This window comes from Convolutriloba macropyga, chromosome 3, assembly GCF_964194025.1.
Source record: "Convolutriloba macropyga chromosome 3, txConMacr16.3, whole genome shotgun sequence".
NCBI classification, from domain to species: Eukaryota; Metazoa; Xenacoelomorpha; order Acoela; family Convolutidae; genus Convolutriloba; species Convolutriloba macropyga.
In genome coordinates this window covers 39813254-39839459 of record NC_134470.1, presented here as the reverse complement: position 1 = coordinate 39839459, position 26206 = coordinate 39813254, and the positions used below count along the sequence as shown (strand labels likewise).

Here is a 26206-nt window from a genome sequence, read left to right as displayed (position 1 = left end):
TCTGAGCAAATCAATCAAGCCGTACCCCAGCGGGAGACGAACCTCTCTACTCCCATTACACAAGAAATAGTGTTCATGGACAGTACGAACTCAACATTGACAGCACGAGTAAACAGACAGTAAAAGAGAAATCTCAACCTCTTCTCGGTACTCCCACAAACTGTAACACAAAATGGCAAAATGGGCCAAAGTAATCAACCCCGGTCCTTGAGACAGGAGGAGACTGATAAGCGAGTTTCTGCTTTGGGAGGTTTGCAATGATTGTTTGAATGGATACCGCTTGAAAGCCATTGAAAAATACGCAGTTTGATTTGATGGAACGCAATGACGAAAGTAGGCTAAGGTTGGCTTAACGTTCTTGTATTTTTGAACCGAAGTAATCAACAGTGCTTTTTCAAATGAGTGTGCGCAGAAATAAATCGACAAATTTAAAAATACACAACCATCACAATAGGATTCTTGGCGTCACACTCAATTCCCACTAGCCATTAGAGTAAAAAAATGAGATCTCCAGGCTCAAACAAAGCTGTAAACTCAGCAATGCGTCTGCTCTTCTTGACGAATTTATTGTCAAAAAGATCATTCCTTTCGATACCAAAAAAGATCTCCTTGAAGAATTTACAGGAGATTACGCTCGGCTTTGTACAGCTCAGCAAGATCTGTTATGCTGCCGTCGTCTACGGTACGGTAACTCTCATGAGGTGTAAAAGATGGAGTTTATATGCAGTGATACGAACTATTTTTTGATAAGACTTGAATTTATCGAGCGGGATTAATTGGATCCTCTTTTTTTGAAATGATGCGGCTAAAAAAGATGAAAAGATCATCTTTTACTTTGGTTACAATGCTTCATATGGTGTTATCGACGACGTCAAAATTTGGTACATAAGTGAACTGCTTAAATCTCAAAAAATCAGGCCCCTCGCCCAGTTATTAGATCGCAAAAGTTAAACAATTCGACAAAAGGTACCGTTCAAAACTTCATCTGTGAGTATACGGGTACCGAGGATGGTATACAGTATTCTATCAAATCTGCGAAGCAACCTCACTCAAATGCTACCTTGGTGTGGCACTGGGAAGATTGAACCTGTATTTACAGCCCTTTGGCGCAAGTTCAGCGACGACGTTAAGTGTGCTTTTTTTTAAATGCATTCACGGAGTTCTTTCTCCGCTCCAATAAAGTTTGCACCATTGTCTGAGCAAATCATTTAAGCCGTACCCCAGCGGGAATTGAACCTCTCTACTCCCATTACACAAGAAGCAGTGTTCATGTACAGTACGAACTCATCATTGACAGCACGAGTAGTCAGACAGCAGAAGAGACATCTCAACCTCTTCTCGATACTCCGACGAACTGTAACACAAAATGGGCCAAAGTAATCAACCCCGGTCTTTGAGACAAGAGGAGACTGATAAACGAGTTTCTCCTTTGGGAGGTTTGCCATGATCGTTTGAATGGATACCGCTCCAAACTTTTTGGAAAATACGCAGTTTGATTTAATGGAACGCAATGAGGGACGTAGCTTAAGGATGGCTTAGCGTTCCAATACTTTTGGCCCGAAGTAATCAACGGTGGTTTTTCAGACGAATAAGCCGCAGAAATAGATTTACAAACTTATAAAAAAAAGCAACCATAACAAAAAGATGCTTGGTGTTAAACTCAATTCCCATTAACCATTGTCAACCCCGGTCTTTGAGACAGGAGGAGACTGATAAACGAGTTTCTCCTTTGGGAGATTTGCCATGATTAATTGAATGGATACCGCTTGAAAGCCTTTGAAAAATACGCAGTTTGATTTGATGGAACGCAATGTAGAAAGTAGGCTAAGGTTGGCTTAACGTTCTTGTATTTTTGAACCGAAGTAATCAACAGTGCTTTTTCAAATGAGTGTGCGCAGAAATAAATCGACAAATTTAAAAATACACAACCATCACAATAGGATTCTTGGCGTCACACTCAATTCCCACTAGCCATTAGAGTTTAAAAAATGAAATCTCCAGGCTCAAACAAAAGTGTAAACTCAACAATGCGTCTGCTCTTCTTGACGAATTTTTTGTCAAAAAGATAATTTCTTTCGGTACCAAAAAAGATCTCCTTGAAGAATTTACAGGAGATTACGCTCGGCTTTGTACAGCTCAGCAAGATCTGTTATGCTGCCGTCGTCTACGGTACGGTAACTTTCATGAGGTGTAAAAGATGGAGTTTATATGCAGTGATACGAACTATTCTTTGATAAGACTTGAATTTATCGAGCGGGATTAATTGGATCCTTTTTTCCTGAAATGATGCGGCTAAAAGAGATGAAATGATCATCTTTTTCTTTGGTTACAACGCTGCATATGGTTTTATCGACGACGTCAATACTTGGTAAGGAAGTGAACTGCCTAGTTCTCAAGAAGTCAGGCCCCTCACCCAGTTATTAGATCGCAAAAAATTAACCGATTTGACAAAAGATACTGTTCAACACTTCATCTGTGAGTTGACGCGTACCGAGGATGGTATACAGTACTCTGTCAAATCTGCGAACCAACCTCACTCAAATGCTACCTTTGTGTGCGCACTGGGAAGATTGAACCTGTATTCAAATCCCTTTTGCGCAAATTCCGCGACGATGTTGAGCGTGCTCTTTTTTCAATGCTTTCACGGAGATTTTTCTACGCTTCGATAAACTTTGTACCATTGTCTGAGCAAACCATATAAAGTGTACCCCAGCGAGAGACGAACCTCTCCACTCCCATTACCCAAGAAATAGTGTTCATGGACAGTACGAACTCATCATAGACAGCACGAGTAGTCAGACAGTAGAAGAGAAATCCCAACCTCTTCTCGATACTCCGACGAACTGTAACACAAAATGGGCCAAAGTAATCAACCCCGGTCTTTGAGACAGGAGGAGACTGATAAACGAGTTTCTCCTTTGGGAGTTTTGCCCTGATCGTTTGAATGGATACCGCTCCAAACTTTTTGGAAAATACGCAGTTTGATTTAATGGAACGCAATGAGGAACGTAGCATAAGGATGGCTTAGCGTTCCAATACTTTTGGCCCGAAGTAATCAACGGTGGTTTTTCAGACGAATAAGCCACAGAAATAGATTTACAAACTTATAAAAAAAAAGCAACCATAACAAAAAGATGCTTGGTGTTTTGCCACTTTGCCATGATTATTTGAATGGATACCGCTTGAAAGCCTTTGAAGAATTCGCCGTTTGATTTGATAGAACGCAATTAGGAACGTAGCTTAAGGATGGCTAAACGTTCCTGTACTTTTGACCCAAAGTATTCAACGGTGGTTTTTAAAAATGAGTGTGCGGCAGAAATAGATTGACCAATTTAAAAAAGCAACCAACACAATAGGATGCTTGGTGTCACACTCAATTTCCACTAGCCATCAGAATTTAAATACAATGAGATCTCCAGGCTCAAACAAAGGTTTAAACTCAGTAATGCGTCTGCTCTTCTTGACGATTTTATTGTCAAAAAGATCCTTTCGTTCGATACCAAAAGGAATCTCCTTGAAGATTGTACCGGAGATTATGCTCGGCTTTGTCCAGCTCAGCAAGATCTGTTATGCTGCCATCGTCTACGGTACGGTAACTTTCATGAGGTGTAAAAGACGGAGCTTATATGCAGTGACATGAATTATTCTTTGATAAGACTTGAATTTATCAAGCGGGATTAATTGATTCCTCTTTTCTTGAACTGATGGGGCTGAAAAAGATGAAATGATCATCTTTTACTTTGCTTACAATGCTGCATTTGGTGTTATCGACGACGTCAATATTTGGTACGGAATTGAACTGCTTAGTTCTCAAGAATTCAGGCTTCTGATCCAGCTACTAGATCGCAAAAAATCAAACGGAAATACCACGTGTGCCAAAATCTGCCGGATAATTGAAAGGTGCGGCGTGTTTGCATTGACCAACGCTGATGTACTGAAGGATTTCACTTAAAAATTTCAAAACACTGGAATGTATATTTTAAATTCTCCGGAAATGCTGGATACCCAACCCGCAGAACACCTACAGCACCGAATATGTCCTCAAATATGCGGATTTTAAAATGTTACTGACCTGAAAATTACCTTCTTGGTATAGTCATCTTAGCCAGCAGCATGAGTTCAACAAACCATGCTATTAATCTATCAATTGTGTCTTTGGGTAACTTGTTGAATAAGGTGCGACAAGACCAATTAGGGGGTAAACTTTGGATACAAGACTGAAACCAAGCCCTGCTTAAACATTTGGTGATGTTTCTGTTAGTACTCTCTCTCACAGCTAGAGTGTCATTGTTAGGCTCCCAATTAAAACCCAGCATCCACATTGATTCTTCTTGGGATGAAACAATAAATTTCAGTTCAACAGAGTGAGCGGATCCATCTATTAGGTCAGCGAGATCTCGGATACTGCTTACAAATTAGGTGAATTTGAATGGCCCTGAAAGAAGAAGACGTATCAATTCCTCTGAACTAATCCGGCCCCTCTCGGAGGATTCCACTAAATCTGTGTCGGTTTTTGCATTTTCCCGACACTCTATGGCGTTATCTTGTGCCGTGGGCTGAAGTGCGTTGTTAGCGCTGGTGGGCAAGTTTTTTGCTTCAAAGTTTGGACGTGTATACTAGTGGACTAAAAGATTTGATGTGGGCTCCTCCCGCCACAAAAAAATGCAAAGATAGCTGATCACATGGCAGTACTTTCACTCGGAGGGTCAATCCCTGGTATGATACGGAAAATGGATGTTGTTTCAACCGTAGGAACACATAGTTCAAGTTTTGTAGTAAATCGGGTCCGGCGAGTAACGAATTATTAAGAGAAGCGCGCAAGTGGGTTTTTGCTGCCCTAATTAGTAGCCTACAGTCCCTGTTTCACTTAATCAGGTTAAAAACTGGATGGTGCGGTAGGTTCCACTCACAATCCGAGCACTTTTCTACCTTTTGGCCGTCTTGAAACCCTAATACGTGGACCCTCTCCAAGTGCTCTTTGATGGTGTTGGATTTTTTCCCTTGAATGCTGGTCTTTCGTCAGCCAACATTCCAAATAATATAAGTTAACCAGCACTGATAAAGACAATTGATGGGACTTTCGATGTTATAATCAGCCCATAGCATTCCGACATCGCACCTTTTCCATTATGTTCCGTGGTGTTTTCAAAGATCTCTTGTGCACGTGCATCCACGGTGGATTTTAGGTCTAATTGCTTAAGTGCGCGTAGAAATCACTGTCGCACCAAGATCTTACCTGACTACCAAGTTCAAAATTCAGCTCTGTATTAGCCTTGAAATAGACCGAAACAAAACCTGAAGACGCCGGTAAAGGCCGCTGAGAACCCAGCTTGCGATATACTTTAACAGTCGGATAGCAAGACACACATCTTGTCCAAGTATGATATCGATGTTTCCCTAGCAATATTATACCGAGCCTAGAACTGCTAGGTGCCGGTATGTTTCTTGAAGTGCATAAATATTGATCACGTCGACACCTACATTCACATTTTCTGACACGTAAGGACTAACTTTGAAGGGCACGAATGCCTGGTTGTTGCATGGTTTTACAGTAAGTTCAACCAAACCGGCGTTAATGACTTCCCGGTACCTATACCCTTGACTACCCCTAGTTTCAATGCTGTGCCTTGCAAACAAAATCAATTTGAAAGACTATTGGACACCTAAAATATACTGTGAGCTGTATGTCACAAAACTAAAGCCGTTGTATCTTTACCAGACGAGCCAGGCAACCGAAATTCGGTCTCCTGAAGGAGATTTTTCACATTACCTACAGATTACCATGTAGTGGCCTTATTCCACACTAAAGTGTTTACTTTGACTTGCGCACTATTACAATTAATTTTTTTGGTTGAAGAGGAATTCGATGGAAAAAACCTCTCAGCTCCAAGAAGAAGTGTGTTAAGAGAGCTGTTGAAATTGCCTTTTCTGCCTTTCCTGAAATTTTGTGAATGTCGCAACAAATGTTTTTCCCTCAAACACGGGAAGCACAGTTTTCCTTTGGCCGCTATTCTTTGCTTGCTGAGAGGGAGACTTTTCTTTAAATACTGAACACTCATATGAGGTGATGATTTTTCAACAAACTTTACCAAGGTGATAGAGGTTTTGCGAACATTGAACTTGATCTCTGAGTTCCCTTGGTTTGTGTGTAACGTTTAGGTAACATTAATTTAGACAACTGATCTGATGATATCCTCTGTTCTTGCTTTTGATGATGTTTGTTTCATCAAGTTACGCTCCTCGGCCTTTTGTTTTTTAAGACCAGCCATCAGATGCTTCTGGAACGCAAAGAGTGACCAGAATTTTGTCGTTTTGTGTGGCAATTTTTGCACTTCAGTGTTAAGGAGCAAGTTTCTGTTCATGTCGGCGTCATGAAAATGACCTACAGACTTCAACAAGACTTGAAATGTTGCAGAATGGTTTATGATGTTAAGACTATTGTGCAATTTCAGATTTGGGAAACTGCTGAGTTTGTCTAAATGCGCACTGACTACGGCCTGTAGCTGGCCAAATTTCCGTTCTAGATTCCATGGTGCCTATTTGTACAATAGGCAACAATGTGCGAACCCAGCAACTCAGTGTGTGTTTTCCCCAATTCAACAGTTTCAAGTTACCTAAATTTGACGTGATCAGTGAAAGGCTGCGAGTCAATTGCACTTTGAAGTTGCCCGCACCACTCGTATCACTGTGAAAGCTCGCCAATGTACTAAAAAAGATTCCATTCAAGCAGCCGATCATTCTTTTAGTTTATATTTAATTCTGCTGGCTCTTTAATTAGGTTCATACTTTCCAATGAGGGGCCTGGGATTGGGGTGCGATCGGCAACTCCAACACAGAGGGAATTTGTACTGTGTGTCCGTATATGAGAGAGTTCCTTGATGTGTGAAACGTGTGTGCAAAATTTGTAGCAGTACTAGATGGAACTGGATTGAACTTCTGTGGACCGTAGACGATAGGGCACTGATTGAACGGTGGCGCCATTTTTGGAAATGCAGCATTTATACTGATGGAACAACGTTATGGGATGCTAAACTGATATCGGAACGTCACCGTTATGTATTGGTTAACATTGACCGCACCTGATGGGTATACTTGCGGGAAACCCCAGATGCTAGAAACTAGGGAAAATTGGTCACAAAAACCTTTACTAGGTGTTGATAACTCGGTTTTGATGGCGGTGATTCTTTAAAGTGGGGCAGAGAAATATCCCCGGAAGGATAAGGATCAATGCAGGCCAAAAGGAGGTAACTGATTGGGATTGCTTGCCATGGGGTCATTAACGTTTATGGTGGTATCGAGGGGGCGATACGGAATGCGGGATGAATGAGCTTGATTTGCGGTTGTAGTGGGTTTAAAACAGGAGGTGGGACGGCGGGCGCATTGATTTGTGCTTGTGGCTGGTTCGCCGCATTCATTGCAAGTGGAACATTGGCACGTGCATATATGGGTGGTAAGCGAGTAGTGCTTGTTAGATCCAATTTTTCCGACATTCTCGGACTGTGAGAAAATCTCGACTTGTGTGCAAACCCTCGAAATGCATGTTAGCTTGAGACAGCCGTTGGGCTGTGTTCGGGGCGTCTAATCAAGATGGCGTACCAAACGCCATTGCTGGTCGGTGATGGTGTTTTATATTGCGGCTGCGCCTGATCTTGACAGTTGTTGATTCCAAGAGCAGCACTGTTGTCTGCACTGTTAGTTGTAACTTGACCATGTGTATTGAGTTGAGGAAGGAATTTGGAGGGTATAACTTGGAGGTTGAGTTGAGCTGAACAAACAGAAATGGCAATTGCTTGGATTCATTGGGCGGCGGAACCCGAAAGATGCAAACTCGTATCATTTACAATAACTGCAATTTGCCCGGAGGATGATTAATTAATCCAATCTGTGGCAAGTTTTTTGCTCTGGAGACTGCATGTTTTGGTGGACATCTCGCTTAGTTCAATGGTGTGAAAACCGCAAAATGATTTGCTCTTCAACTCATTATCTTCACGGGCCGCAGCAGCTACCTGCCTGCGATGTTCCTCCTCAAGCTGCTGATTTTCTGTTTCTCGAAATAGCACTTCTTTTTCATTATCAAGCTGGTGTCTGGCAAGGCGCGGCTCAGCCTCACCTCTTGTTGTTTTTCAAACTCCTCTCTTTAAGATTGAATATTTCCATGTCACTTTTACCTTGGCTTGATCTTTTCGAGGACGTCATATTTGAACCTGTTTTGAATTGAAGAGAGGTGTTTTGTCCTGCGGTGCCTTTGTCGTAGACCGAACCAATGTACAGTCGAGCTGCAGCACTAAACAAATTGTTTTTCTTGTGGCATTCTCTAACCATTCTTGAAGACTTATACAAGTGGCGTCCGGTTCATCATTCATATGCGAAAGAATAAAGACCTGTGAAAGCAGCTTTGTACTTGTTTATTAGACGTTCATTCTCAATTTTCCGATGTTTTTCATCAATAGCATTCCTCATTTTGCTATGGATGTTATTAATTGCAGCATTAATTTTGACTTCGCTGTATAAATTTTTCTAAACTTCTCTTATTATGATGCCATGATCCCATTAGCCGGACATAAAAGTTTAATTCAATAGTATAGCCAAAAAAACGAACACATACACGAAAAACAAATAGGTTATACCAAAGGTACAGTCCACCCAGGAAATTGCCAAAGAACAAAGGTTTTTTTCAAGTACAAAAATATCCAAAGAAAGAAACGGACAAGCGTTAAGCGCACGAAATTGCTACGCGCGACAGAACGGGAAGCGAGACAGACGGGGAGACGCGCCGAACGAGCGACGAACGACAGAAAAGGGAATTGAGACGGATGAAAAAGAAACATCGGGCAAACGACGCACAATGGAGAGGAAAAAGGTCGGAAGTAACGGAAACGTCGGGCACACCAAGCAAGATGATACGAGAAAGGAGCAAAAGGCGCGGAAGCGTCAGACTAGCTGCGCACAAAATTGCGAAGAACAAGTCGGACGTAACGGAAACATGGAGCCAGTAGCGTGCGACGGAACGAAAATCCGGGACAGAACGGGCGTTAAAAAAAGAAGCAAACCGCGATGAGGAGGGAATAACTATGCAAGCAGACTATAGTTACAAATTCAACCAAACAAGCCAGCCGTAGAACAAAATTAGGTCACATTCTAGAAATGTGGAAAAAAGCCACTGAAAAACGCACTAGCTCAAGTCATTAGGGCTTTTATTCTATCAAAATAAACTATTTTACGGTAACGCAGAAGTATACTGCAAAATCGTAGCAAAGCACGAGAATTTTATTAGCCGTAACTCTGGAATAAACTTAAGTCATACCCTTGCAAAAAACGTAACTAGACAACACGAGAGCATACTACCAAAAAAATAAACTACCACGAAATCCTAGCAAAATAGTATGGTTAAGGACACGCAACAAACCAGCTGTAGCTCCAGAAGAAATCAAATCACACCCTAGAAAGCAACAGCACAAAAAAACCAACCACAATACTAGCAGAAAAAGTTTACTACAGTAAAAATTAAGACATTGCATGTGACAACATGTAAATGGTGAAAGAAGGAGGACATAGCAAAACGGAAGCCAGAAACGGAATTGGAAACATCAAACTAGGAAACCAGTGGAATAGTTGACAAAAGTAAAGAACTCAAAAATGGGTAAGTAAAATTTATAGCAGGGCGTTACTAAAGAGAACCAACTGCAAATTTACACATACCTTGTTAGTAAACTAAGTCAAATTGCCAGTGCGCGGTTGGACCACAACAACAACGCAAACTAAGAAATGTTTAGGTCATTTCCGCGGATTCAGTAATTTCCGCGTCCTGAAACACACGACGGGTAACAAGTGTTTCCCTACGATGCTCTGAAAATTCGTTTTGTCGGAAAAGTGTGATTAGGGGTTGCTCTTATGTGCTAACATTATAATGAGCTTTTGCATCTCAAACGCAGGTTTCTGATGAAATGCTCTGTACTCTTTATTAAACTAAAGTCTTCGTGTTTATGTTTACAGACAACGTCTTTCAATATATGGATGGTAACTAGAGTACTTCGTATGAGCTGATCGTAAATGTCACGAGTTTGCTTTCTAGGGCTGTTTACTACAGCTTCAAAATGCTCCTAAAATTTTGCGGGCGTTGAAGTGAGCTGTGCCGGTGTTGCCGGGCTATTTTTATTGCTGCAATGACAAAACAACTTATTGTTGACTACATCATGCCACATAACTAGGCACATTTTATCAGGAAAAAAATGACTCAATTGAAATTGAGTGATTTTTTGTACTTTGAATGTGTTAGGACTGAAAATTAGGCCAGGAAATACATAAAGTTTTTTTCCTAATGGTCTTGTATTGCTTGAGGCAAAGTTTTATAGCGTGATGCTTTGAACTGGTAGCTAAAATGTGATGATTTTACGGCAAAATTGATGTGAGCTTTGCTCAAACTCCGATTCCTAATGAATTGTTTGTTTGATCTTCAAGAAATTTTTCCAAGATTGAGCGCTTATTTAGAAAAAAAATCATAATTGTTTTCCTTCTAAACTTTTTAAAAGTTTAGAAGGAAAACTTCTAATCTTTCTAAAGTTTTTCTGAAATTGACACCTTTTTTGTTTAAATGATGGATCTACAATCTAAGTTATTGCTAAAGTAATGCAATCTAAGCAGATTTCTAAAGTATTGAGGTATTTTTAAATTTTGGTCAATTATTTTCTGATTTATGAACCGTAATTGGTTCGTTTTTGAAATCAGAAAAAATTGAGCCTAAAACGAGCGTAATCCAGTTAGTATATTAGGAGGCTCATTGAAAATTATATTATTTGCACTTGTTTCAAGCATCCCACTTAAATGGAATGCAAGCTACACTATGGTGACGTCTTAACAAAAATACGTACCAAAATGTCGAATTCTCAACGATTGTGATTGGTTGAGAAATTTAAAACACTGTACCTTTATGCACTCAATTTACCTAAAATGGACGTAACCTAATTCTAGATTATTGTTTTTTTTTACCGCATCTGGCCATGACCTTGCCTCAGTGCCCTTTGGGACTTGATAAGAATCAATCGCAATCGAACGTGAGACCAGTCGCCCCCCCCCCCAAAAAAAAAATTATTTTTTTTTCGGCTCATCGCGATTTCTGAGCAATACTATGTTAACTTTCATATCACATTCTAAAATATAGATAGTTTGTAAAGTAATCAAAGTATTGTTTATCAATAGGAATTGTTTTTAGCTTATGCTAGGAGAAAGTAAAAATTTACGAAAAAAAAACAAAAGGGAGCGAAACACGGCAGCATAATTATTTCAAACATATGGGACAGAAAACAATGAACGAAGAAGCTCTAAGTTCAGATCAAGCCTTCTTTGATAAACAATAAATTAAGATGATTTCATTTCATTTCTTTGTTTTATATTGAACAAAGTATAAAACATTTTTTTTTCTAAGATAAAACAAGAGAGATAGTCTATATAACAAAATTGAAGCACAAGTGAGCAATTCAATTCACAAGTGGTTAGAGATGAATATTAAAACTTTTTCCTTTCGGTATATTGATGTTCAAATGCAACTCCAGAGTTTTTTGAACGTTCGCCAACGTTTCAATTTTTTTGTCTGTCGGTTCTGCCCGACTCAAAAAGAACTTTTCCAAGTAATTTCATTTCCGAGAGCAGTTTGCGTAAGTGTTTGTAACGCTTACATGACAATTTACCCAATGCCATAATACCAATATATCAAAATATACATTGCCATAAAAACGGCTTCATTACTTTGATCGTTTGGATCAATAATCATTTTTCAAATTAGGATCTCGTGTTCGGCTGTGAGTTTCAATTTGGTGTTTAGTGAATGCCCACGAGCCACTGAGGCATAGCCATCCCAGGTTGAGGTCCCAGACGGAAAGTTGGTATGTCCAGACCGTCCCAGACGGAAAGTGCCTATGTCCAGACCGTCCCAGACGGAAAGTGCCTATGTCCAGATTCGTGCGTTCACCAGATTTTCGTGCGTTCATGTCCAGACTTTCGTGCGTTCACCAGACTTTCGTGCGTTCATGTCCAGACTTTCGTGCGTTCACCACACTTTCGTGCGTTCATGTCCAGACTTTCGTGCGTTCACCAGACTTTCGTGCGTTCATGTCCAGACTTTCGTGCGTTCACCAGACTTTTGTGCGTTCACCAGACTTTCGTGCGTTCATCAGATTTTTGTGCATTCATGTCCAGACTTTCGTGTGCGTTCATCTGGGTCTGGACATATCGACTTTCCGTCTGGGATCTCAACCTGGGATGGCCTGCAAGGCATGGCCAAATGAAGTAGTCGGCTCTTTCATTTGAAAAGAAGTGAATATACTTTATTTCATTCGTAGTCATCTTAATTTATGCTAAATAGGGTAAAATATTGGGTATTTTGGGTACTTTTTAACATTGGGTCATTTGTGCTGACAGTGAGAAATATTTTCATTCAATTTTTAATTATCGATTTGACATGATTTGTCTAGTCGACTTACATTTAGCTGACTAAATCAATATTTTGTTAAATTCAATTAGTATTTAACGGTTACAAGCTTTTTAATTCATTTATGTCCCTCGAAAATCAAATGAAACATTCCCTCCCAAGCACTATATGGCAATAGTATCTTTTATTCAGGTGATTCGCAGAGTCAGCAATTCACGTGCCGAAATGCAGCAATTGGGGTGCTTTCTTTTTCTTAAAAAATGAGGCCTGATTGATAACCTAAAATATAAACCTCAAGAGTAACTGACAGTGTTTTGTTTGGTATACATTCGGCGTTCGGCTACGTGAGACTTAGATTGACTGGTGCCCGGAAAGTGGGCGATTGATCACGTTGCGTTTGAGATAAGAGCGTGAATGAACGGAACGATTGATGGTATGAAGAATGTTGCGAGAAGGGATGGTGAGGGGGAACAAAAATGAGGAGAGAGATGCAAACGGAAAAGAAAAGACAGCGCCAAAATTTAATCATTATTATCGCTTATCCCTCAAAAACGCACTCCATATGTGTGATAAAAATGTACTTCCATCTCCCTCTCGCTAACCACGCGCTAATTTTACCCCTTCCCCGGCCACAGTTTTTACGTACAACGATCGTTGATAGCAATCAGTTTTTATCTATACGCCCCCCCCCCCCCCTCTTTCTGAAACAATTCCCTCAAGAAAAACTGCTAGCAATTGAACAAGCTGCCACTTGACATGTTTTCATTTTAAACAGCACCACAAATGCATTTTTTCTCAAAGTTGATTTAATTAATGTGAGATTGTCAACTGTTGAACGTGAATTTTTGATTAGGATAACCAGTTTTTGGCAAATAGTTTCCTTAAAAAATTCAACCCAAATTTTTTACCAGTGATATTGGTATTCAGCTTTATTACGAGCCAACATGATGGCTCTATACCAAATGATATCTACCTTACAAATAAATACCTTACAGCATATGGTTATATTTAGATTTTGATTCCTCAATTGCAACAAAGTTCAAGTCTGTCTCTGTCTAATGAAGGCGTGGAAAAGAAAATATCAGACATCCCCTCAGGGTCAAAAGAGGGCGGGTAAGGGAAAAAAACTGAACAAAATATTTTCCTCAACAACAACTTGGCAAACAGGTAACACACGTGTATGCCATTCCGCTTTAAAATAGTAGAATTTCTGAACACTCTATTGCACTGCACTGAAGAACAAAAACGAAAAACGGGCAGTGAAAGGGATATATTAGAAAATACTGAAACGAAAACAATTTCCCTTGCATAAAATCAAACGGATAAATGAACAAACAACATTAATTGAGCAATCTTAACTTTTACCATAAAAATAGTAAATAGTCAAAAATTTGAGATGAAAGTTAAGGTATTTTAAGTTAAAATTAAAGGTAGTAAACTTTCAAGGTAATTTTAGGGCGATTACCAGGTAAGTTAACGTAAAGCAAGGTTACTTCATTTAACGTTTCGGGTAATTAAGTTACATTTCAGCTAAAATTAACGGTTTAACGTTGCAGTTCTTTTAGGCGAGCGTTCGGAAAAAGTGTGCGGAAAAGTATTGTTTGGGGACATTTAAGAGTACAGTAAAAGTGGAGAGAATGTTGGTTGTGGCTGAAAGTGAAAGTGAAAGAAGAACTGCAAAGTGGCAATTCAACTAGTCCGCTATAAAGGGGATTGAACAAATATGTTTTGTGCCAATTGCTCTGTTTTATTCACATGTATTTCATGTCCTGGAGCTGAATATTTGAGCAAAAAATACACAACAGTACACTTTCACATATATGCTACATAAGAATAGGAAACACAGTTCACAATTCACAATAGCTACATGTGTACTATAGTACTGTTTGATGGTGCAACTGCAGAGGGGAAATTTGCACTGCGGTGAAAATTACTTTAAGGCTTCCCAATTACATCATAAATATGAAGTACACAGAATATTAACAGGTCATTATTTAAAAGTTTGTGCATGCCAAAGATACAAAGCAACAAAAAACGTGGCTGGAAATTGCGGGTCAATTGCATCAGATCGAGTTTTTATTAGTCTGTTAAATCCTACTCTCATCAAATTAGTTTGGCATTGGTTTTAATTTTTACAAAATGAGCACATTTTTTAAGAATAAAAGATAAAATGAACGTTAATCAAGATTATTGCTTTTACTGTAAAATCGGGGTTGAATTGGTCCACTGATGCTTTATATTTTCCGTGCGGCCTAATTCCATAGCTTTTAAAAATATACAAAGCTTCTTCTTCAGGATAGGATTTGAAAACTTTTCGTTGATCGTGCCTCGTTTAGCCTATATTTACTTTTAAGTTGGGTAATTATATGCTAATTTTAATAAGTGAACACTATTCCAAATAATAATCTATCCGCATAAACTGCTAATTAAATGTTCCAAACCACTGTGAAAGGGGGGTTAGGAACTCTACACCAGCCCTACTTTTTGTTGAGTCATTTTTGTGCGACCGATATCTTTTTGACTTCTTTTGTCTTCTCATTTTGACTTTTTCACGCTTCCTATGTAAATATTATTAACATTTTAAGTAAATGTAATTATTGACCGTTTAATCCCTTTCTTTAAATCCAAGAAACTCGGATTGTAGTTTTGATCTTCTTTTCCCTTATAGTATCATGATTTAGTGAAGAAAATTAACACTAAACGAAGTCTTGGCTGCAAAATAAAAGAAGAATCAGATCAATCCAACAAGGTAATGGTTCTCTTATAAGAGAAGAATCAGATCGAACCAACAAGTTAATAGACAGACCAACAAGTTAAAAGAAGCTATCAACAGGCTGTTCACATTCTAGAGGAAGAAATCCACAGGCAGTTGCAGCGTCGAGACAATCTTGCGCCCTAGCCATCAAGTTTTCTCGAAGAACATCTGAAGGACGCAAGAAAGTGCAGAGTAGATTTGGACTTTCATTAGCTGGCATGTTTAAGCAAAGGCGCGCATCCTGCAATGAACGCAGAGCAAAGCAACAACAGTCAAGCAGTGAACGAAAGCGAGGGTAACACCTATCTGACAGAAAATTCAGTTGCTCAAACTTTGCAAAACAGAGCAAAAAGGAACGATCAATCATCAAGTGTTGAAGACTGGGACGCCGCCCCAAGAGCTGATTTACGATACAACAATGTTTAATCAGGTAGCAGTAAACTACCAAAACTGAAGTTGAACAACTTCGACGGAAACCCACACGAAACCAGCTCGAATGACTGCGGATCAACCTCCAATACCAGACTCAGAGAAAATGAGCCATCTGAAGGTTCTGACAATCAAAGCAAAGACAGCAATCTTTGGAATGAGGTAATCTTGAGGGTTCTATGGTACTGCTGGGAGCATTCTGAAGCGGACGTTTGGAATGCCTCACATAATCATCAATGCACAGGTGGAGAGTCTCCTCATGAAAAGTCAAGTCAAGCCTCACAACTCACGAGGTTTGATCACTTTCTCAGTTATTGTGTCTACCTTTGTAAAAGGGATCAAAGAGTACGGACAATTTGTTGATCTGCAATCAAGCTCTACACGGTTTATAGCAGTGGATAAACTACCTCAAGTTCCCAAAGAGAAGTGCTGGCTCTGTGTTGATGATAAATTTGAAGAATGGCTTGATCTGATTATGTTTGACAGATGGCTATCTAAAATGGCATTCGTTCATGAAGGGTTTTCAGCTTTCAAGGGAGAGGGAAGAGATTTCGAATGTGAAGGAGACGAAGCAAATGCAAAACAATCATTTTCCGCCAGCTGATGGCACTCATAAGATTTGGTACTGTTCACTATTCAAATAAATGAGTGCGAATGATCGGACGCAGCAGTGGGGAAGCCGCGCTCATTCTCCGATGTCATGGCAAAAGACTTGCGATCAAGGATTGCAAAGTCATAGCATGCGGTTCCTTATATACGAATGTACCAAGAAGCAAAACCGATTGCTTCACTAAGAAAACCAAACAGGGGCAATCACACAGTCAATTTAAGTGCTGCAACAATCAATCAGAATAACAAAGTTAGAAGTTTTCTTCGGATAGTTCTTGTCTCAATACAGAACAGTGGCAACAGATACTGAACACATATGTTTTCTTTGATAGTGGATCAACTGTTTCATCCATCGATCGAGGTGTGCAAGATAGGTTACGAGCCCAAGGCACTGATATTACTCTCAACGTAGCTGGTATACACGGAACGAAGTACCTGAAGACAGAAAAGATTCCTCTGATTTACAGGTGCTACATTCAAAGGCGCATTCAATCGAATTGTTCAGACACCCGTCAACCTAATTGTTAAACAGATGCTGAGACTACATCAAGCTGAGCCAACAAAAACTTCAGCTTGATGAAAGTTGTCATCATCATAGGCCAAGAAGCTTTTGAACAACAATGCCCATTGGATTACAACATTGGAACATAAAGTGAGCTTTTCCCGTTTTTACAGAGCTTTGGTGGGTAGCCATTGGACCAATCACCGGCAAAAGAAGACACAATGTTTGTCATTTAGCCTTCACAGAAGATGTAAATGAGGCTGAGAATATCTAAACCTTGTGGGACATACTATTTTATGCTTACAAAATCAACGTTGCCTGTCAAGCAAAAAAGAAACTGAGGGCAGAGATTCTACAGATTATGACAAATTTTACAAGCCAGTGGCACTAAGATAGAACGCTGTTGAGTGAACTCGAGCCAAACCCACAGAACATACAAAGATTAGTCATGGGTCAGCTTTACTCATTAGAACGAAGATTCCAAAGGGAACCAAATCTGAAATGTTTGTCTCAACAGTCAATAGATACAGATGTAAAATAGGGATAGAAAACGAAAAGATATTGGACGAATTTGAAAAGAAATATACCTTCGGAAAAGATTGGTATTTGCCACACCATTCATTGCTAACCCAAAAAAGCCTGGCAAAGAAAGACGTGTTTGCAAAGTTGCATCAAAATGAAAATAGGTATACCTAAACAACAAGCTACTAGCAGGACCTGATCTGCTACATGGGTTGATTGGAACAATTTTACTGTTTCGCGAAAGAGCAATTCCACTGACAGCGGGTATTGAATCAAACTTTCTGCAGGTGCAAGTTCACGAGCAGAATACAAGTTGCTTGCAATTTCTCTGGCGTCCAGGAGCTAACAAGCCCCTTCAATTACACCAATATCAACTATCAACGTCACGTTCTCGGAGCAAAGAGTTGTCTGACTTGAGGAAACTACGAAATGGGGCTAGACAACGACGAAGAGTACAATTGCTGCAAAGGCATTAAAAAACATCTTCTAAACGCACGATTATATCAAATTGGTAGAAATCCCAGAAAAAGCAGTTGACAGTTTCAATCAGCTACATTTTTTTCTTTCACAGCAGAGATTTCAACTGAAGAAGTGGATAGGGAACAAGAATGAAGTTACCGCAGCAATCCCAAAAGACTTCAAGTCAATCAGCAACACGACGCAAGTCGAAGTAGAACCCAACGCAGAGGGATCTTCCGTACTTGCACTACAATGGACCGTTACTGATGATAATATTCATTTGTGAAAAGGCACTAACAGGGAAGTTGGAAAACGTATAACTCAGAAGATGATTCTGCCTCTATTTTCTCAGTAATTGCGCCGATCGGCTTGCTACCGCATGAGACAATTTCTCAAAAGCATCAGAACTAAGAATTTTCTGATGAAGAAGCAGAGTTCTTGAGGCGGGAAGAAACACTTCCATTTGTATCTGAAACAGGCATCAAAGACGATACTTTAACAAAGCGAAGGCCAAAACTGAACTTCATGTGTTTGCTGACGCATCTGAATACACAATGTGTGCAGTAGCCTTTCCCAACTGATAGAATACTCAGCTTTCCCAACCGATAGAATCTACGTCCCCAACCGATAGAATACTCAGCTGACTTAGCATTTGTTATTGGAAAAACAAGAGTCATACCGGTGATACATCTCTCAATAACAGGTTTAGAATTGCCAGCTGCAGTTTTGGCAGTCCGTGAGATTGAGAGAACAGACAGTGAAGGAACATGAAATAGTAGACCACAAGTGTTTGTGGCTAATCGATTAGCTGAGATATTGGATGGGGCTAGACAACGACGAAATGGGGCTAGACAATGACGAAGAGTACAATTGCTGCAAAGGCATTAAAAAACATCTTCTAAACGCACGATTATATCAAATTGGTAGAAATCCCAGAAAAAGCAGTTGACAGTTTCAATCAGCTACATTTTTTTCTTTCACAGCAGAGATTTCAACTGAAGAAATGGATAGGCAACAACAATGAAGTTACCGCAGCAATCCCAAAAGACTTCAAGTCAATCAGCAACACGACGCAAGTCGAAGTAGAACCCAACGCAGAGGAATCTTCCGTACTCGCACTACAATGGACCGTTACTGATGATAATATTCGTTTGTGAAAAGGTACTAACAGGGAAGTTGGAATACGTATAACTCAGAGGATGATTCTGCCACTATTTTTTCAGTAATTGCGCCGATCGGTTTGCTATCGCATGAGACAATTTCTCAAAAGCATCAGAACTAAAAATTTTCCGATGAAGAAGCAGAGTTCTTGAGGCGGGAAGAACAACTTCCATTTGTAGCTGAAACAGGCATCAAAGAAGATACTTTAACAAAGCGAAGGCCAAAACTGAACTTCATGTGTCTGCTGACGCATCTGAATACACAATGTGTGCAGTAGCCTTTCCCAACTGATAGAATACTCAGCTTTTCCAACCGATAGAATCTACGTTCCCAACCGATAGAATACTCAGCTGACTTAGCATTTGTTATTGGAAAAACAAGAGTCATACCTGTGATACATCTTTCAATAACAGGTTTAGAATTGCCAGCTGCAGTTTTGGCAGTCCGTGAGATTGAGAGAACAGATAGTGAAGGAACATGAAATAAAAATTGCACTGTCTTGCCGGACTCAATTACAGTACTGCAGTGGATAAAATTCTCCCATAGTAGACAACAAGTGTTTGTGGCTAATCGATTAGCTGAGATATTGGATAAAACTGATGTCTCACAGTCGAAACTTGTAAGTATCACCAACAACCCTACTGATCTTGGCACGAGAGCAATCAACATTGAGGAACTGAGGAGAAGTGAATGGCTCCTTGGGTCAGCCTGGTTGAAGCGATCAGAAGAAAATGGCCAGAGCAAGTGAACCTAATCTTCGCCTCAGATGAAAAGAAGATACCCTCTTCAGTCTTCAAGATGCAAGCAGAAGAAAAGAAAGCTGTTATTCAGTGGGAGGGATATAGTAACGTTAAGAGACTCATGAAGACAGTGTCACATGTACAGCGATTTTTTTACCAAGCACCAACTGGCAACACATGTAGTCAGCGTTGAAGAAAGAGATAGAGCAAAAGTCACATTATTCAACAAGTCACTAAAACAAGAACAGATTGGTGAAGTGATGAAACCTCTCAAAGTTGAAAAAAGTTCCAAACAAGCAAAATCCTACAATCTTTGCTATTTCTAAAAGAAGAAGGACTTATTCGTGCCAAATTCAGAATAGGCAAAATTCAATTGGACTTCAGTGCAAAGCATCCAATATTGTTTAAATTGGAAACATCACCCGGTCCCTGTGAAACGAGCAAAAAAACAATCAACAGGATTGCACTCCAGATGTAATAAACATTTTTAAGCAAAAGATATGGATCCAAGGCATACGAAACACCTTGCAATCAATCAAGGCCAAATGTGCTGCCTGCAAGAAGAACAGAGCATAAACGAGAACAACAGTACAGCCGGAATTTCTCGAAGAGCAGTTAAATGCTTCAACGGACCTTACAAATGTTGGAGATGACTACTCAACCCCTTTCACTTTGACGATTGGGCGAAGGAACGAAAAAGGATGGTGTTGTCTGTTTACATGTCTAACTGTGACAGCGACGCATAAAGAAGTGGCACGCAAAGTGAACACAGACAGTTGTCTCAATGAAATCATGCAATCTGCTGAACGAAGAGGCAAACCAACGCAATCATCAATGACAAAAGGAGAAACAGTTTTGGAGCTGAAATAGAATTTGTAGACTACGTTTCGGCTTGGTTCAAAAAAGGACAATTGAGGACAATTTGGAGGACAATGGGAACGGCTGGTTAGAAGTTGCATGAAAACTATGCATGCAGTGTGGTGGAACAGATAAATCGCCGAGGACTTTCTTTAGATAAATAACCGTAGGGTTTGCCAATATTGAATAATTGGTAAACAAAAAGGCAATATACATTAAATGATTACCTCAAAAAAAACAAATTCGTTTGGTTGATTGGAGATAGTGACATAAGAGAGCATTACAAACTCGGTTGACTTACGGAGACCATCGAAGTCTCTGGCAGTGTGGTTCGACCACTGACAATTCGAATGAACGATGGGGTTTACAAGGGAACAACACTGAAGGTTTTCTTGACATAGATTTAGGATATTTGGTGGATTTGAAATATATATAGTACAGTTTGAAACACTATGTGCAGACTTACAGTGCGTTTCTCCTCCTTGTTGTTTTGAGAACTATAAAATCAGACTAACGCCCTTCTAGTTTTCTCTCGATCTAGTTATTCAGATATCGTCCCTTTTCCATCGCGTCAGTCAGAAGAAGTTGTTGGCGACGCCAAGCAATTCATAAACAATCATCTAATACACAACTCAAAACAAGGACAACTGCTCTCAATATAAGCACTAAAATCACGCATAGAGCAGCTGTATCTCCTCAGCGCACATCTGCAAGAAAAAACAATTTCAGAAGAATGTTTTTCTTAATATTTATTTCTTTTTTGGGAAAAACATGATCTTATCCAGTTGTGTCTCCTCCCAGTAGTGTCTCTTTATTTTGCCAACCGGTGCCTAAGTTTTCGTTGAAAAATGTGTAGCAAATGCGTCCAAAGCCGCTGAAATATATTTTAGCAAACAAATCTCAGGACGAGTTTTCACCCTTAGTCCAAACTCAATTAGCGGAGATTAGGGTGTAATGCGCATTCCACTCCTATTTATTGGGGAAAAGAGTAAGGGTGTAAATTGCACTGATATTACAATTTCTCTGCCCTCTTTTTACACTCTTTGCACAGAGTGTAATTTAGGGTGGACTAATAAAAAATTCTCACACAATGGTTAAGGTATCATTTGGCACAATGGTTAAGGCACAAACGGAAGGTAACATCTTCGACAATGGGATGATGGGGGATCAAACCTCACTACCTCCTTCCACTTTGTTTTTAAAAATACACTCCTATAATTACACTCTTCCACTTTTAATTAAGCGGAGAAATAGGGATGTAAATTTTTAAATTTTTTTAGGGAAATTCTTTGGCCCGGGAGGTATGCCCAATCAAAATTGCAAAATCAAAATTGTTCTTTAAAAATGATATTTAGTCAACAGTGATCTCTCTCTAAAGGTTTTCAAACATTAAAAACATATTTTCCAAATGTATGGCATTTATTCAAAGCCCTATAGTATTTTTGATATGGTATTGGTTAAAAGGCTTCTAGAAGTTTAGACGCCTCTAAACTTATTATTAAATTTCTTATAGTTTCTCAATGTTCCCTATTTAGACGATAACTAAATTGCACAGTAGGTTTAAATGGCTTCTGTTATCTTCGAAAAAAAATTGTTAATATGACCAGAACTACAACTGATGGAATGTCTTCGAGCTTACACTCCAGAGAAGTCTTTGCCAAAATAAACTGGAATCACTTGATACGAGAAAGAAAACTTAGTTTCTTGTGTCGTCGCATTGGTTTTCCTGGCACCAGTTTTTTTTACCGGTTTCGTATCTGTGCTATAGAAACTGCAAGCAGTCGTTGTTTTTCATGATTTATCTGACCCCTTTAAAAAGTTGTAGACAAGTCAAGGCGATAACGAATATCTACTCAAGCGGAGGCGCCTAAAATTGACCATTAATTTTTTGTGCCATATTTGACGTGAAGATACTTCGGCAAATTTTGACTGAATTAGTCTGTTTGTGCATCCCCTCTTAAGAATATTTACATATAATTAAGTTATGTGTTTCTATAAACGGTAATATAGTAGATCTCAGTTTTATATACTGTTTTAGACGGATTATTGTCAATATATTTCATCTCCGGAGGATATAGAGGTGTTTACCTATACAAACAAGGAGGCTCGGTAATGTGTACTTGCACATAAGGTTGGACCCCGCTCACCTAAATTTTTGATTGAATTGTCTTTTAGAAGAGGAAGAGATAAAAATTTTTTTAAAATTTTTCTCAAAAAGTAATTGATGTAGAAAGAAAATTACGCTAAACTCAGAACATTAAACTAGTTAAACAATGCAGTTTTAGAGGGCTGACGAGATATACCCTGAACAAAACTACAAGACAAGACAAACAAATACCAAATAACAAAAACAAACATTATTTACGACCAAAACTTCAAATGTTTTTTCTTAAAAAATTTTAACAGTCAAATTAGCATCACATTAAATTGAACAAACTAAATTGTGTTTCAAAAAAGGACAATTGAGGACAATTTGGAGGACAATGGGAACGGCTGGTTAGAAGTTGCATGAAAACTATGCATGCAGTGTGGTGGAACAGATAAATCGCCGAGGACTTTCTTTAGATAAATAACCGTAGGGTTTGCCAATATTGAATAATTGGTAAACAAAAAGGCAATATACATTAAATGATTACCTCAAAAAAAACAAATTCGTTTGGTTGATTGGAGATAGTGACATAAGAGAGCATTACAAACTCGGTTGACTTACGGAGACCATCGAAGTCTCTGGCAGTGTGGTTCGACCACTGACAATTCGAATGAACGATGGGGTTTACAAGGGAACAACACTGAAGGTTTTCTTGACATAGATTTAGGATATTTGGTGGATTTGAAATATATATAGTACAGTTTGAAACACTATGTGCAGACTTACAGTGCGTTTCTCCTCCTTGTTGTTTTGAGAACTATAAAATCAGACTAACGCCCTTCTAGTTTTCTCTCGATCTAGTTATTCAGATATCGTCCCTTTTCCATCGCGTCAGTCAGAAGAAGTTGTTGGCGACGCCAAGCAATTCATAAACAATCATCTAATACACAACTCAAAACAAGGACAACTGCTCTCAATATAAGCACTAAAATCACGCATAGAGCAGCTGTATCTCCTCTGCGCACATCTGCAAGAAAAAACAATTTCAGAAGAATGTTTTTCTTAATATTTATTTCTTTTTTGGGAAAAACATGATCTTATCCAGTTGTGTCTCCTCCCAGTAGTGTCTCTTTATTTTGCCAACCGGTGCCTAAGTTTTTGTTGAAAAATGTGTAGCAAATGCGTCCAAAGCCGCTGAAATATATTTTAGCACACAAATCTCAGGACGAGTTTTCACCCTTAGTCCAAACTCAATTAGCGGAGATTAGGGTGTAATGCGCATTCCACTCCTATTTATTGGGGAAAAGAGTAAGGGTGTAAATTGCACTGATATTACAATTTCTCTGCCCTCTTTTTACACTCTTTGCACAGAGTGTAATTGAGGGTGGACTAATAAAAAATTCTCACACAATGGTTAAGGTATCATTTGGCACAATGGTTAAGGCACAAACGGAAGGTAACATCTTCGACAATGGGATGATGGGGGATCAAACCTCACTACCTCCTTCCACTTTGTTTTTAAAAATACACTCCTATAATTACACTCTTCCACTTTTAATTAAGCGGAGAAATAGGGATGTAAATTTTTAAATTTTTTTAGGGAAATTCATCGGCCCGGGAGGCATGCCCAATCAAAATTGCAAAATCAAAATTGTTCTTTAAAAATGATATTTAGTCAACAGTGATCTCTCTCTAAAGGTTTTCAAACATTAAAAACATATTTTCCAAATGTATGGCATTTATTCAAAGCCCTATAGTATTTTTGATATGGTATTGGTTAAAAGGCTTCTAGAAGTTTAGACGCCTCTAAACTTATTATTAAATTTCTTATAGTTTCTCAATGTTCCCTATTTAGACGATAACTAAATTGCACAGTAGGTTTAAATGGCTTCTGTTATCTTCGAAAAAAAATTGTTAATATGACCAGAACTACAACTGATGGAATGTCTTCGAGCTTACACTCCAGAGAAGTCTTTGCCAAAATAAACTGGAATCACTTGATACGAGAAAGAAAACTTAGTTTCTTGTGTCGTCGCATTGGTTTTCCTGGCACCAGTTTTTTTTACCGGTTTCGTATCTGTGCTATAGAAACTGCAAGCAGTCGTTGTTTTTCATGATTTATCTGACCCCTTTAAAAAGTTGTAGACAAGTCAAGGCGATAACGAATATCTACTCAAGCGGAGGCGCCTAAAATTGACCATTAATTTTTTGTGCCATATTTGACGTGAAGATACTTCGGCAAATTTTGACTGAATTAGTCTGTTTGTGCATCCCCTCTTAAGAATATTTACATATAATTAAGTTATGTGTTTCTATAAACGGTAATATAGTAGATCTCAGTTTTATATACTGTTTTAGACGGATTATTGTCAATATATTTCATCTCCGGAGGATATAGAGGTGTTTACCTATACAAACAAGGAGGCTCGGTAATGTGTACTTGCACATAAGGTTGGACCCCGCTCACCTAAATTTTTGATTGAATTGTCTTTTAGAAGAGGAAGAGATAAAAATTTTTTTAAAATTTTTCTCAAAAAGTAATTGATGTAGAAAGAAAATTACGCTAAACTCAGAACATTAAACTAGTTAAACAATGCAGTTTTAGAGGGCTAACGAGATATACCCTGAACAAAACTACAAGACAAGACAAACAAATACCAAACAACAAAAACAAACATTATTTACGACCAAAACTTCAAATATTTTTTCTTAAAAAATTTTAACAGTCAAATTAGCATCACATTAAATTGAACAAACTAAATTGTGTTTCACTTGACAAGATAAGTGATCTGGCCCAATCAGATTAGGTAACAAGTAGACAAATAAGAACAAAAAGAGTAAAGTTGAAAATAAAAACGATTATATTTTTTTAAGAAAGAAGAAATTTTAAAGTCATGAAAACAATTAGCAATCAAATAAAATAATTCAGAGTTCATTTATAACTCTAGAAGTCTATCAGATTGTCCAGATTAATTCTTACGACTAAAAGAAGAACGACAAATATGGGAAAAAAAATCAAAAAAAGTTTGCAAAAACTCATTGTCCAGGCCAAAAAATCCTAAGCTATTAACTGAACTAATATTACTTATAAAAACCATGGGCATGTCTTCATCAACTTTGGGACTTAATTTTAGTTTGATTATGTAATGAGACGCCAAAAATTAAACTCAAACTTTGACAAAAATTCCTAAATCATAAAAAAAAATTATGAAAGCTCGTAGAATCAAAGCTAGAAAACCGTTATTTTAAGGAAGAATCCAGTTTTTATCTAAACTTTGACCTTCAGTTCACAAGAAAGGAGATGCAACCACCGTAGTGAACCAAAGCAAGTTAACAGAAATAAGAAAATGAAAATAAACTTTCGAAACTTGCGGGAAACTTTCAAAAAACCATTTATATTTTTTAAAACACATAAAGTCAAACGTATGAGACTTACACCTAGCTATGGACTTAATCACTTAAATGTTTTCCTTTGTACCGAGCCGACGATTGAACTAGAAAAGCCATGATTTTGCTCTCGTCCTATAAAAATAGATAATTTTTCCAGATAAAAACAAAATACATACTTTGACGAATAAAGATCAATACATCAAAAACAATTTAACAGTCCTTGATAATTATCTAGTTAAACTGTGAGAAAACGAAAACAAGCAAATAA

At 38.6% G+C, this 26206-nt stretch overlaps 1 protein-coding gene across 1 annotated transcript in view; it reads right to left on the bottom strand.

Moving 5' to 3' along the window:
* Positions 1-14079, bottom strand: part of LOC142337063 (uncharacterized) — a 69988-nt gene extending 55909 nt beyond the window's left edge. Inside the window, exon 1 of the mRNA XM_075386128.1 lies at positions 13890-14079. The gene's annotated coding sequence lies outside the window, so the exon portion shown is untranslated. The remainder of the gene's footprint in view (positions 1-13889) is intronic.
* Between the last annotated feature and the right edge of the window lie 12127 nt (positions 14080-26206).